This window comes from Lagenorhynchus albirostris, chromosome 4 (assembly GCF_949774975.1).
Source record: "Lagenorhynchus albirostris chromosome 4, mLagAlb1.1, whole genome shotgun sequence".
Lineage (NCBI taxonomy): Eukaryota > Metazoa > Chordata > Mammalia > Artiodactyla > Delphinidae > Lagenorhynchus > Lagenorhynchus albirostris.
In genome coordinates, this window is record NC_083098.1 from 116,736,214 (window position 1) to 116,750,588 (window position 14,375).

The 14,375-nt window shown below is 40.3% G+C and overlaps 1 protein-coding gene across 8 annotated transcripts in view; it reads left to right on the top strand.

Annotated features, from left to right (window-relative positions):
• Positions 1-14,375, top strand: part of SGMS2 (sphingomyelin synthase 2) — an 83,328-nt gene that overhangs the window by 25,117 nt on the left and 43,836 nt on the right. For 4 of the 8 annotated variants that reach the window (XM_060148569.1, XM_060148574.1, XM_060148566.1 and 1 more), the window contains exon 2: positions 11,395-11,569. The gene's annotated coding sequence lies outside the window, so the exon portion shown is untranslated. Of the gene's footprint in view, positions 1-11,394; positions 11,570-11,606; positions 11,703-14,375 lie in introns of those variants that run through there. The other 4 variants (XM_060148568.1, XM_060148570.1, XM_060148572.1 and 1 more) reach the window with 3 other exon arrangements.

A 14,375-nucleotide genomic window follows, 5' to 3' on the forward strand; every position in this document is an offset into this window, starting at 1 on the left:
TTTAGTCAGTTTTTCTTTAATATCTTTAATCAGTCTTGTAGATCTTATACATATTTTGTTAGATTTTGTAGATCTTATACATATTTTGTAGATATTATACATATTTTGTTAGATTTATACCTAAGTATTTCAATTTTGTGGGGAGAGCTGCTAATGTAAGTAGTATTGTGTTTTAAATTTCAAATTCCAGTTGTTCATTGCTGGTATATAGGAAAGTGGTTGACTTTTGTATGTTAACCTTGTATCCCGCAAGCTTGCTATCATTGCTTATTAGTTCTAGGAGTTTTTTTGGTTATTTCTTTCAGATTTTCTACACAGATGATCATGTTTTCTGTGAAACAAAGATAGTTTTATTTCTTCCTTCCCAATCTTTATATTTTTTATTTCCTTTTCTTATCTAATGGTATGAGCTTGGATTTCCAGTTTGATGTTAAAAAGCAGTGGTGAGAGGGCACATCCTTACCTTGTTCCTGATCTTAGGGTAAAGCTTCAAGCTTTCAGCATTTAGTACAATATGATATTAGCTGTAGGCTTTTTGTAGATGTTCTTTATCAAGTTGAGAAAGTTCCTCTCTCTCCCTAGTTGACTGAGAGTTTTTATCATGAATGGGTGCTGGATTTTGTCAAATGCTTTTTCTGCATCTATTGGTATGATCATGTGATTTTTCTTCTTTAGCCTGTTGATGTGATGGATTGCATTAATTCATTTTCAGATGTTTAATTAGCCTTGCATATCTTTTATAGATCTCATTTAGTCATGGTGTATAATTCTCTTCTTACATAGTTGGATTCAATTTTTGATATTTTGTTGAGGATTTTGCATCTGTGTTCATGAGAGATAGTGGTCTACAGTTTCCTAGTATTGTTTTTGTCTGGTTTTGGTATTAGGGTAATGCTGGCCTCATAGAATGAATTAGGAAGTATTCCCTCTGCTTCTGTCTTCTGAAAGAGATTGGTATGATTTCTTCCTTAAATACTTGGTAGAATTCACTGGTAAACCCATCTGGGCCTGGTGCTTTGTATTTTATAAGGTTATTAATTTTTTTTTTTGGCTATGCCTAACCACTGGACTGCCAGGGAATTCCCAAGGTTATTAATTATTGATTCAGTTTATTTAATAGATATAGGCTTATGCAGATGGCTTGTTTCTTGTGAGTTTTGGCAGATTGCCTCTTTGGTCCATTTCAAGCAATTGGTCCATTTCACCCAGGTTATTAAATTTATGGGCATAGATACTTTCATAGTATTCCTTTATTATCCTTTTAATGTTTGTGGGGTCTACAGCACTCTCTTTTATTTCTGGTATTAGAAGTTTGTGTTCTTTTTTTTTCTTAGTTAGCCTGCCTAGAGACCTGTTGATTTTATTGATCTTTTCAAATAACAAGCTTTTGGTTTCATTAATTTTCTCTTGATTTCCTGTTTTCAATGCCATTGATTTATGCTCTAATTTTGTATTATTTCTTTTCTTCTATTTACTTTGGGTTTAATTTGCTCTTCTTTTTCTAGTTTCCTAAGGTATAAGCTTAGATTATTGATTTTAGATCTTCTTTTCTAAAATGTGCATTCATTGCTATAAATTTCCTTCTGCTTTTGCTGCATCCATAATTTTTTTTTTTTTGCCGTACCATGTGGCATGTGGAACTTCCCCGACCAGGGATTGAACCTGTACCCTGCAGTGGAAGCGCAGAGTCTTAACCAGTGGACCACCAGGGAAGTCCAAAATAATTTTTTTTTTAATTTGGCTACACCACGTGGCATGTGGGATCTTAGTTCCTTGACCAGGGATTGAACCCTCGCCCCCTGCATTGGAAGCATGGAGTCTTAACCACTGGACCGCCAGGGAAGTCCCTGCATCCATAAATTCTGATGTTATATTTTCATTTTTATTTAGTTCAAAATATTTTAAAAATTTCCCTTGGGATCTCTTTATTGGCTCATGTGTTAATTAGAAATGTGTTATTTAATCTCCAAGTATTTTGGGATTTTCCAGCTATCTTTCATTATTGATTTCTAGTTTAATTCCATTTTGATCTGAAAGGAGACATTGCATAATTTCTGTCCTTTTAAATTTATTAAGGTGTGTTTTATGGCTCAGAATGTGGTCTCTCTTGGTGAATGTTCATGGGAGTTTGAGAAGAATGTGTGTTCTGCTGTTACAAGATAGAAGTAGTCTAGAGATGTCAGTTAGATCCAGTGGATTGATTGTATTGTTGAGTTCAACTTGATTTTCTGTATGCTGGGTCTGTTAAAGTGACTTTTAAAGATCACACTTAGCAATGTCAGAATCCAGGTTAAAACCAGGTCTCCTGACTATAATAAAGTGTTCTTTGCTCATGCTCTGTCCCTCAGGAAGCCTCTTTCCTTTCTTGTTTTCATCATATTTCCCACTGCTCTCAATTAGAGAGTGACTCACCACCTAATACATTATTACAGTGTAAAGTACCATGAAAGTGTGAAAAATGAACGTGTGTATTCTCAGTGGGGAGAAGACGCATGCTTGCGTTTCCTTGACATATTTTTGTTTGTTTGTTTGTTTAGAAATGTGATCCAACATTGGGATTATTTACTGTCTGTAAACCTTTCCGTAAGGGTGAATAGCAATTATTCTTTACTTTTCTCTAGAGCAAGCTTTAGACACTTCAGGGAGGTTAGGGAGGACCTCAGAGTTTCTTTCTCAAGGCGCTAAACCTCATCTCTCTTCTCTGAAATCAAGGTGGTGTCCAAAGTATTCAAAGCCCATGGGTTGATTTCCATAGCAAGAGAGAGGGTAGGATGGTCATTAATAATGACATTCATAATGTTTACTCAGACTCTTCCTTCGTGTACTCTGAGAGATAGCCTCTGACCATGCATGACTTAGAAGCTCAACGTAAGAGTACACAGCTGATTTATTTACTTGGTCAGCATCGCTATCCATTTTTATGACAGCCCGTTAGAGCCTGGTTTCTACCAGCAGGTTCTCCCAGCAGGAGCTCTGGTTTACATCTTGATTCTCACCACTGGCCTCTGCCCTCAAAATATGTTCATCATCCCTGGGCTTTGGATGCGTTGCTTCATTTTCCTTTATTTTGCTCAAGGTTCAGTTGCAAAACCTTAAACCTTCTGCTAGTGTGCCCCTCATTTGACTTCTTTCTTCTTCCCCCTTTCCAGTTATTCCTGGTATTTTAATTGTTCTTTTATTTGGACACCAAATAACTCTTTGTGGTCCTGAGAGTTTACTTTCTTGACTCAACATTTTGTTCTCTGAACATCATCCTTCCTCCAAGACTTAAAAAGAAGATCTTGAAAGACATTGCTTTGTGAAACAGAGGATTATGTAAATATGCCAGTATGTATTTTGCTTTGATATTGCTTAGAAGGAATGTTGGAAACCTGTTGGGTGAGGATGTCTGTGATGGGCCATGATACACAGGTAGACCAGGTAGACTTTATAAGAGTTAAAGTAAGTACAAATTATTCATGTTCTAAAACAAGAGAAGCAAACTGCTGATAACTAGTGAGGAGGCTGGAGTAATCAATCTCTTAGAAACGTTAAGAGCAAGGACCACAAAAGATTAAGAGAGAGAAAAATAAGAACTAGAGGAAATGGATTACAGAAGCAAGAAACTTGGGAATCTAAAGGAGACTTCCCAAGCAAGAGCTGGAGAGCTAGCGCAAGTTTAGTGCTGGCTGAATTACTCAGGTGTAGCTAGTCTGCTTATTCTGTTAATCTACTCAGGTACCTATACTACAGAATCCTTGCGGTTTTGATTATAATGCTTCTGTATCCTGAGGAGTGACTCCCCACAAACGTCCTTTCTCCCTGACCAGAGGTGAATTCTCTCTGTCTGGCAGCCTCCTTCTAATAATACCCCCTCCACTGCCCCCCCACCCCCCGCAGTTTGTTTCTTTCTTAATTCATATTTATCCATGTCTGGTTTCATTTTTACTTCTAGTTTCATTTTTATTTTCAAAGACAGCATTTTATTTGAGCAAGAGTAGTAATCACAGCAAATATGTACATTTTACTTTAATTTTATGAACTATATAATTATGCTATATTTAACTAGAGGGGCTGATCTCTTTGCTACCTGGTGGCATGTTACCACAAATGGCATCTTGCTAAAAAGAAAACTTCTTAAGTTTCCGAGACAGAATGTTTTTATTTGCCTACCCCACACATAGTTACCAAAATGAAAAATGAGGTTTATTATTTTTATCCTTAGTTTAAACAGACTCTGTGCTTATCATAATACTAAACTTCTTTAAGAGACTGTTAATATAATAGCTGATATTTGGAAATTTATTTTGGGAGTTTAAGACTCACCTTTTCTCTTTAACTTTTAAATTATAGTAACAACTCATGTTTATTTTAGAAAATTTTGAACCTTGATACGCAAAGGGAAACCTTAAGTCATCTATAATCTATCACCTGTTAAAATTTTGCGTGATCTTTCCAGCATTTACATTTATGTGTGCAACTTTTTTTTTGCAGCGCCGCCCGGCATGTGGCATCTTAGTTCCCCGACCAGGGATCGAACCCATGCCCCTTGCAATGGAAGCGCAGAATCCTAACCACTGGACTGCCAGGGAATTCCCATGTACAACTTTTAAAAAACAAGATAAATAGGGTCAGACATATATCACTGTTTTGCACTCATGGATATATCATGAACCTCTTGTCACTCCCCACTCAACATGGTAGAGAAGTATTTCAGTATTCTGTTGCATTCATTCATCACAATTTATTTAAGCAACCCACTGTTGTTGGATACTTCGTTATTTCCAGTTTTTCACTGTTATTAATAATGTCAGAGGCTCAGAGTTAAATCTTGTTCACATTCTTAGGGTGTTTGTAAAATATAAGAAATGTATTTTACAGTAGTCCTAGAGAGCAGCTTGATAATTTTGTGGGTTTTTTAAACACAAATATTTTGATTTGGGTTTCTTTGCTCACCAGTAAGTTTAAAGCACCTTCTCACTTTCAGTGTTAAAGTATAAAAATATTGTTTTCTTTGGTTGCAGTAGGTCTGAAAGCATTTCTTAAAATTAAGTAATTATTGACGTTTCACTGTTATGATACTGTGTGGTACTATTTCTTGCGACTTTTACTCTAAAGAGTTGAGGAATTCGAATGTAACAACAACTTTGTGTCCTGAAGGAAAGAACTAGATTGACAATTGTCTCTTCATGGAAGACCTAACAGAAAAACTGTAGAGGCTGAGAGACACAGGGCTTTTTAAATCTGTTCAACTTTTTCTCTCTGGGCTTTAAAAAAAAAAAAAAAAAAAAGCGCTCCTATTTCTGGGATGTTTGAATGCTGCTTGTATTAGGCAGAGAGAAGTACAGAGTGACCTTTCAAATTTGAGTCTATAATTAGAAGACACTATTTGAGTTCTCATCATACAGTTTTACTCTTAAAGCCCCCGCCTAAATTAGTCCATCCTCCCTCCCCCCCGTTTCTCCCTCCCTCTCTCACTCATACCTGCCATGTGTACATCCAAGGACTCTGCTTCTGAAAATTTTCAAGGCATCAGACTTGCAGGTTTCATGATATGTAATGCTTTCCTCCCTTCCTCCCCCCTTTATCAGATTACTTCAAGGACTTCATTGTCTTACTCGCAAGGGGCTTACATGGGAGTCTTCAGGAGCACAGATGGCTATCTCATAAAGCGGGGGTTACTCAGTGAACAAATAATATCAGCTATGTGCCAGGAACAAGATAAACCTGACAGATGTGGTCCCTTCCCTCATGGGGTTTACAGTCTGACAGAAAAGAGCCAGTAAACCTTTACCAGTAGTTGACTAGTTAGTTACAATTAGCAAACAGTTATGGTGGAGAAAAAGTATAGAGCGATGTGGAAGCAGGTAAAGGCGACCCTAATCCAATCTGGAAGAGTCAAGAAAAGGCTTCTTTTCAAGGAAGTGATGTTTGTCCAGAGATGCACGGGGATTTATTATACATGCCACCCTCGGTTCTTCTTCCTTGCCAAGTGCTATGTTTAGTGCCTGTAAACTGCAAGTGAATTCATCTATTTCTGCTTTCTTTGGGTGGCTTTAGTAATACCCCCCAAGAATTAAAATGAAAATACATCGCTACAGTTGATTAACAACTTTAAGATGGAACACTATTTCAATCTGAAGAAACATTCTTAAATAATCAGTCCTAAGAGCAACACACTTAGCCTGATGGAATGAAACAAGATGACAAATCACTGGAACATCAGCTAATTCCCAGGGTTTGTGGAATAGCGTGGGAGTTCAGCTGTGTCGTGTCTTCCATGTACAGCAGGGGAATATCTGAAGGAACAAAGGTCCTTTGCTAGCTAAGGTTTGCCCTCTAACAACTAGTCTTTAAAATAAAAATTAATCTATTTTCCAACTTACAATGAAATGTACCTCCAGCACAATGGCTTTTGTAATTTGGAAATGCTCCACGTTTAACTGTTAGATAGAGCCTGAGATGACTGTGACAAATAGGAATATTCTTTGAGCTGTTCAATCCCCTGAGATGATATGGCTGTTCTTTGGCCAGATGGTGACTCTCAAGTCCATTAGACTTAAAAACAGAGGCTTCTGTGGAAAGTCACTTTCAACGCATCAGGTTACTTAGTGTTTTTATGGGGCTGTATCTTGGCCATCTCCTGATGGTAGAGAATTTGTTCCACAGATTTGGAACTGTCTTCTCTTCAGCTCTTATCAGATGCGTGGCTGAGGGATATGGAAGTAAAGGATGGATTTCTGGTGCAGTTGTGTCCCTGAAATGAGCCAGACCATCAGAGCTGCTTATTTGTATTGCATTGCGTTGGCTTCCTACCAAAGAAACTCCAGAGAGCCATGCTTCGGAATTTATTGAGGGTCATGGTGAAAAACTAACATGTGACATGGTCTCCCTGATCTGTGCTGTTGCTCACTGCCTCTTGTGTCTGTACACAGTGAGCATGTTAGAGCTAAGTGTCAAGAAAAGCTTTTTTCCCCCTAGGGAACAAACATAGTTCCCCATTCCCCATCCTCCTAATACGTGCAGATATGGCGATACTCATACTCTGAGTTTGGACAATTTTGTCTCTTCTCTTTTTTGCTCTAGCTGCAAAGGAACTGAGAGCCAAATATGTATCCCAGTATTCGTCATGTTGTAAAACTTAACCAGTACACTCAATCCCCCCTGTTCTTTCCTTTCTATTTTAGTTAGTTAACAAATATGGATAACGCATACTATATGCCAGGTGCTGTTTCTAAGGTCTTTATAAATATTAACTCCTTCACCCCTCTTAAGGACCCTATGAAGTTAGTGCTATTGTTATCCCTATTTATAGATGAGGAAACTGAGGCACAGGGAGGTTCTGTATCATGTCTGGAGTCCCAGAGGTGCTGAGTGTGGCGATTCCTTGCTGGGAGTGGGTGAGACAATATTCAGTCACAGGAAACACACCCTCACTCCTCCCACTGCATCTTGTGATCAAGAACCCCTGGGCTTCCCTGGTGGCGCAGTGGTTGAGAGTCCGCCTGCCGATGCAGGGGACACGGGTTCGTGCCCCGGTCCGGGAAGATCCCACATGCCGCAGAGCGGCTAGGCCCGTGAGACATGGCCACTGAGCCTGCGCGTCCGGAGCCTGTGCTCTGCAACGGGAGAGGCCACAACAGTGAGAGGCCCGCGTCCCGCCAAAAAAAAAAGAACCCCTGGTCTCTATTTACCTGGCTTTCTGATCCTATGTTACTCCTTTTACAGGAGTATTTTACTTCTTAGCTGTATCATTTACTTTATTCCTTTCTGAAGTGATGCATGGTATATATACTTCAAATTAAAATAAATGAACTTCCATGACGCTCTTTTAAATGGGTCTTCTCTTAACTACTTCAGGATGTGTACAGAGTGTTTGGAGTAGTGAGCATGAATTTGCAGTCTAACATCCACCCCCTTTACCCATCTCCTTTTCAACAAGAGCACACATTTTGAGTTTGACTAGATGAAAAAAACTATAAGCTGATGATGTTATCAGTATCATTAATACCATGACAGAAACAATTATAAATGTCCACAGACTTAAGTTATGGCCCAGGAACCACTATCTGCTCTTCTTTAATTTGACTTACCCCTGCTACCTAAGAAATAAACTGTTGCCCTGTTTTATGAGCTACTTTAAGTTTCAGCTTCTCCCAACTTGACACTCTGGGCTTGTTTCTACATACCGCTGTGTGTAGGTACATGAAAAGCATTGGACCTTCGGGATGTGTGTCTTCTTGAGACATCTCTTTCTTAGCCCAGTTCTTACTTTATCAGGTATCTTACCTTATCAGGTATTTATCTAAGCTAACTTGACTCTTGACCTTATAAATAGGCAATTGAATTGATCCTTTTGATAGAGTAGCTCAAGTTGGCAGATACAAAGATTAGCCCATGAGATTATTGGTGGGTGTTAACAGTGCAACCAGTGTCCCTACAGGCAGGGACAGGCATGGTTTGGGGATACTTTGAGGCCATATTTTTAGGCACCTTTACTATTAAGAGGCACATGTACTACCTGATTGAATATGAATATGCATTAATTTCTTCTAACAGTACCTCAGTGTTCCAGAAATAGCCTAAATATGGGGAACCTCTGAAGGGTTTCAAGTGAGAGTAAATTTTTAGAAAGATCAGATTTTCCTGTGGAAAATCCGGCACGGGAGAAGATTAAGGCAATCCAGGGGAAACACTGGTGGCTGGAAGTAGGGTCAGGTTAGTGGCAGTGGTGGGTGAAGTCAAGAGAGAGGTCATAGCTGGAACGAGGTCCCAAGTGAAATGAGAAAGACATTCTCTGAGGGTGGGGCGGTCTTTTCAAAGGAGTGAACATGGCCCACTGAGAGTATTGTATGGTGTCTGCAATGTAAACTAAGTTGCTTCCTATTATGGGCCTTATTGGAACGTAGCATTGTTGACCAGTCTATTCATCTCTACCCGGCATTTCAGATATACTTACAATTTTTAATTTTAATTTTAATTTTTGGCCACGCCGAGCGGCTGGCAGGATGTTAGTTCCCCAGCTAGCAATCGAACCTGGGCTCCGGCAATGAAAGCACCAAGTCCTAACCACTGGACTGCCAGGGAATTCCCTTGTTCTTTAATTTTTATAACAACTTTATTGAGATGTAATTCATACCATAAAACTCACTCTTTTAAAGAGTACAATTCAGTGATTTTTAGTGTATTCACAGAGTTGTGCACCATCACACTAATTTTAGAACATTTATATCATCCCCAAAAGAAACCCCATACACACTTTTTAAAAAAATTTACTTATTTTTGGCTGCGTTGGGTCTTTGTTGCTGCACGTGGGCTTTCTCTAGTTGCGGTGAGCGGGGGCTACTCTTCTTTGCGGTGCCTGGGCTTCTCATTGTGGTGGCTTATCTTGTTGTGGAGCACGGGCTCTAGGTGTGTGGGCTTCAGTAGCTGTGGCTCGTGGGCTCTAGAGCACGGGCTCAGTAGTTGTGGTGCACGGGCTTAGTTGCTCCACAGCATGTGGGATCTTCCCGGACCAGGGCTCGAACCCGTGTCTCCTGCATTGGCAGGTGGATTCTTAACCACTGCGCCACCAGGGAAGCCCACTGCGCCACCACTGCGCCACCACTGCGCCACTAGAAACCCCATACACATTGATATTCACTACCAATTCTCTTCTGCCTCCAGCCCTTGGCAATGCTCATCTACTTTCTCCATACCTACTTCTCTCAGAGGTACGGACTTGCCTCTTCTGCATACTTCAAATAAATGGAATCATGCAACATGTGATCTTTTGTAACTGGCTTCTTCTATTTAATGTTGTCAAGGTTCATCCATGTTCTAGCATATATCACTCCTTCATTCCTTTTTATTGCCAAATAATATTTTATGATAGGGATACACCACATTTTGTTCATCCATTCATCAGCTGATGGACGTTTGGATTGTTTCCATTTTTGGCTGTTATGAATAATGCAGAATGAACATTTGTGCACAAGTTTTTGTGTGGACTAGGGCTTTCATTTCAAGAACATTCGTTCTTGAGTCTCTTCCAACAGTTGAGTATTTTTGGTGAAAGTGGGATCTCAGTTGAAAATCAGTTTCTGGTTGTGGATATGTATGTATATGCCCTGTAATTGTTAAACATACATTTTAATGAAATCTGTTAAGCATTTAAAAGGTATATATACGTCAACTACCAAATATCGTGTGTGTGTGTCTTTGTGTGTGTGTGTGTGTCTGTGTGTGTATCTCGGTCTATACTCTTAGGATATTCATATGGTGGTTCTATGAATTGTAAACTTCTGGAAAATGGTATACATTTTACTTCCACCCACCAGTCAAATTTCAGCTACTTAAAATTTATTGAAAGAGAGGAGGGAGAGATGCATAGGTGGAGCATAGCGGATTTTTAGGGCAGCGAAACGACTCTGATACTTTAATAGTAGATACGTGTCATTATACCCATGTCCAAACCCATAGAACGTATGCCAGCAAGGGTGAACGTTGCTGTAAACTGTGGACTCTGGGTGATTATGATGAGTCCACGTAGGTTCATTGATGGTAACATATGTACCACCCACTCCATGGGGGACGTTGATGATGGAGGAGGCTATGCATGTGTGGGGAAGTATGGGAAATCTCTGCACTTCCTGCTCAATTTCACCGTGAATCTAAAACTCCTCTAAAAAATAAAGTCTATTTAAAAACCCATTAAAATATCACAGCAGTTGTGTGTATTTCGAAGGGAATCCTCCACCATTTTGTTTGAACATGACAGATTATGCACCGCACAGCAGCCTGGGTTTCGGTGACACTGAGTTTGCCTGTGTATTGGCAGTTCCTCACCTGCTCTGCAAAGTCCTCGGTGACCTGGCCTCTGGCCTCTGGTCTCCGCTGCACTTCTCTATTCCTGAGGTTCAATGCTCCATTGCCTTTCCATTCTCTCAACCTGCCTGGCTCATTCCTGCCTCAGGACCTTTGAACCAGCTGCTTCTTCGACCTGCAGTGCTCTTCTTCCATATCCCAGCCCCCATTATTATTAAGTCTTAACTCAAATAGCATCCCCTCACTCCCTAACCACTTGCTCTAAATCAGCCACGCCAGCCTCGCTCTGATTCTGACTGACTCCTCTCAGTGGCATTTATCACAGGCTTCTTTTATCTGCTTGTGAGCATCATGATGGGAATCCACCTATCTTCCTCGCTCCACCTCTGAACAGGTCTGTCAGGTATTAAATTAATGTTGGTGGAATGCATGGCCAAGTTGCTTTTCTCCCCCTGAAATTCTGGTACCTGTTAGAGCCAGTGTTCTCCCATGACTCCTGCAGGGAGGGCAGTATCATAGAACTCATCGTTTCACCCTCACCCCCAGAAAACCAGCAAAACATAACAAAGCATCATTCTTATTTAACCTCTCACTTTCTCTGCCTTTTAGAGCTATCATCCTCTGCCCCTCCCACTCTTCGCAGAAAGGATCTGCTACAAGACTGAATGTGTTCACTGCTTCGAGGACCAGGGACCACGGTGGGATTTGCTGTGCTACCATCTGCAAACAGTAGGTTGGGTGCTTCCTGGTGCTATATCATAAGTGTGATTTGCGTCCGCTGAAGGTTGGTTGCCTACCACTTGTCCTGCAACTTCTCGGCTATCTTCTCTTTTCTAGTTAAGACATTTTGAAAATGCCTTAACTCTGAGAATTTCTATTTTATCCTCAAGAGAGTCTTAGATTTCAAGCTGTTTCAGGTGAGTGGATGTTTCCTTACTTGTTGGATTGTTGTCTTAAATGACAGCAAGAGAAATAGAGGTGACACCAAAACTTCCTAACCTCTTTGCGTGACTGCCAAAATACAGCACTCAGTAACTGCCTCAGCTGTGCATTAAGAAAAATTAGTGGCACTAAAAATCTTCAAAGAAACATTGGTCAGCTATGCACCTGTTCAACAACATTACTGAAATGATTACTAGCAAAGTTATTCTGTTTCTGCACTTTTTAAACTAAGGTCAAAGAAATGTGGTAGTTATACCCATTCTCTGCCCACTGAGGAGGAAGGAAGTTTTCGCGTTCATGATTGACATTGTGCAACTCAACTCACTGTCTAAACTAATTTGAATTTAGTTCCTAGGATAATTTTACTCTTGAAAATATAAATAGGAGTTGCATTTTTAATGCACAAGATTTTCTTTTCCTTCTCTATAGCTAGGGCACCTTAGGAGCGGGGCTCAGTTGGCTCTTATGATAGCCATTCTTCTTCATCAATTACTAGTTAGTGTGGTGTTTGCCTAAAAAGTCTTCAGCCCAAAGATGGACCCCAGGGCCATGTAATCCCAAGTTAATTAAAAATAAATTTTTAGGAATATTTAAGAGTCACTGTTCAGCACAGCATTCCATAGGCGTATTTGTTTGTCTTCTGTAAAATTCAAAATAATTCTAAGAATGTTGCTAGGATTAGAATGCCCATATGGGCCAATACTAGGAATGACAACTATTTCTGAATATTTGACCGCAGTGATATCTCTCCCTTTGTCTGATAGTGTCTGTCCCATGGAAGCTGGGTAAAGAAAAGAATTCATGTATTCAACAGATACTTACTGAACAATTTCTGTGGGCCAGGCGCTCATTTCAGTGTTGCGAATGAGGCAGTGAACAAAGCAAAATTCCTGCTTTCATGGAGCTTTTAAAAAGCCCCTAAATAGGGCTTCCCTGGTGGCACAGTGGTTGAGAATCCGCCTGCCAATGCAGAGGACGCGGGTTTGAGCCCTGGTCTGGGAAGATCCCACATACCGCAGAGCACCTAAGCCTGTGAGCCACAACTACTGAAGCCCGCGCGCCTAGAGCCCGCGCGCCTAGAGCCCGTGCTCCGCAACAAGAGAAGCCACCGCAATGAGAAGCCTGCACACCGCAACAAAGAGTAGCCCCCGCCCGCTGCAACCAGAGAAAAGCCCGTGCGCAGCAACAGAGACCCAACCCAGCCATAAATAAATAAATAAGAAAAGCCCCCAAATATCCTCAGCAAACAGATGGGAGAAGGGAGGCGCAGATAACTTGACTCACTCTCAGGTGTCCTGGGAAAAGCTCCTTCTAGATGGCAGACAGGCACAGATGAAAAGGAGAGAGTTGGAACCTGATTCAGAAAATAAGATAAAGCAATCTTAATGCTCTAGTTTAATCACTGCAAAATAGAGAAGCTTATTAAAACAATAAACAAAAAACAGGTGCCAGGGTGATGTGACCTAGGCTTAGAAAAGAAGGATTACTTTTCAAGGATAGCATTTTACTTCATGTTTTTCAGGTTCGCAGATTTCTGCCCAAATTCTGCCTCCACCACCCCGTCCCAGCCTCAGCTATCAGTGCCTATTGCAGCCTTCCAGAGTATCTCTGCACAAATATGAATTCATATTTGCCCCCTTCATAAAGTAAAAGATAGCAAACTATACTTTTGAACAATGTATTTTTTTCTCCTGATATATGTAGGAGGGTTTAACAAATCAGTACAAAGAGAGCGTCCTCATTCTTTTTTTTTTCTTCTCTCAACAGTCACAGAGTAGTCCATTGTATGGATGTACCACAATTTAAATAGTGACCTATTGATGCACATTTGGGTTGTAGCCAATCCTTGCTCTTAAACAATGCCGCAATAAATAACTTTGTGTGTAGGTTATTCTGCATGTACGCAATTATATGTGTATAAATTTGCAAAGTAGAATTGCCAGTCATAAAGGATGTGTATAATTTTCATAGCTGTCTTGTCAAATTGCCTCCCAGAGGGGATTTATCTTATTCTCACTCCCTGCTAGAAACTTGTGAGACTAGCTGTCATTTGGGTCGGGATTTTTCACCAATCTGATAAGTTAAATGGTTTCTCACAGTTTCAGTGTAGGAATACTATTCATTCAGAATTTTCAATGGCATTTTTAAGAAGAAAGTGCCCAGAAAAGTAAACAGGACTAGAATTCAGCTCTTTTTATTATGCAAAAAAAAAGGACACTGAAGGCCATCTTAGCTCTTCTTAAGTTAAGACAATGTCCACGTTAAAAATGCTGCATTTTAAATCCTGAAAATATACAGGGTAAAAGTGCTTCTTAGGATCTTGATGTACCTAGGTGACCTGCTAAGAGTAAGACCTTTCTCCTATAGTTTGGTCCTGTATGGTAGCTAATTGAAATAGAACAGTGGACAAAAATGAGTTAACACAGCAGGTCTGAGACTGCGCTCCTTAGAAACACCCACTTGCAAGGTTGGCCCTTGACTGGTGGTACCTGGTAACTTAGATTTGAGGAGGGTTCCCACCATTTCCTGGTAAGAATGGCTCACTGTGCCTGGACTGTTTGTGCAAACAGTATGGTTTCTGTTGAATGCCTGCTTGCATTCCGGGAGTGTGGAATTTAGGTACATGTCTAGCAGAAGGTTCCTATGTG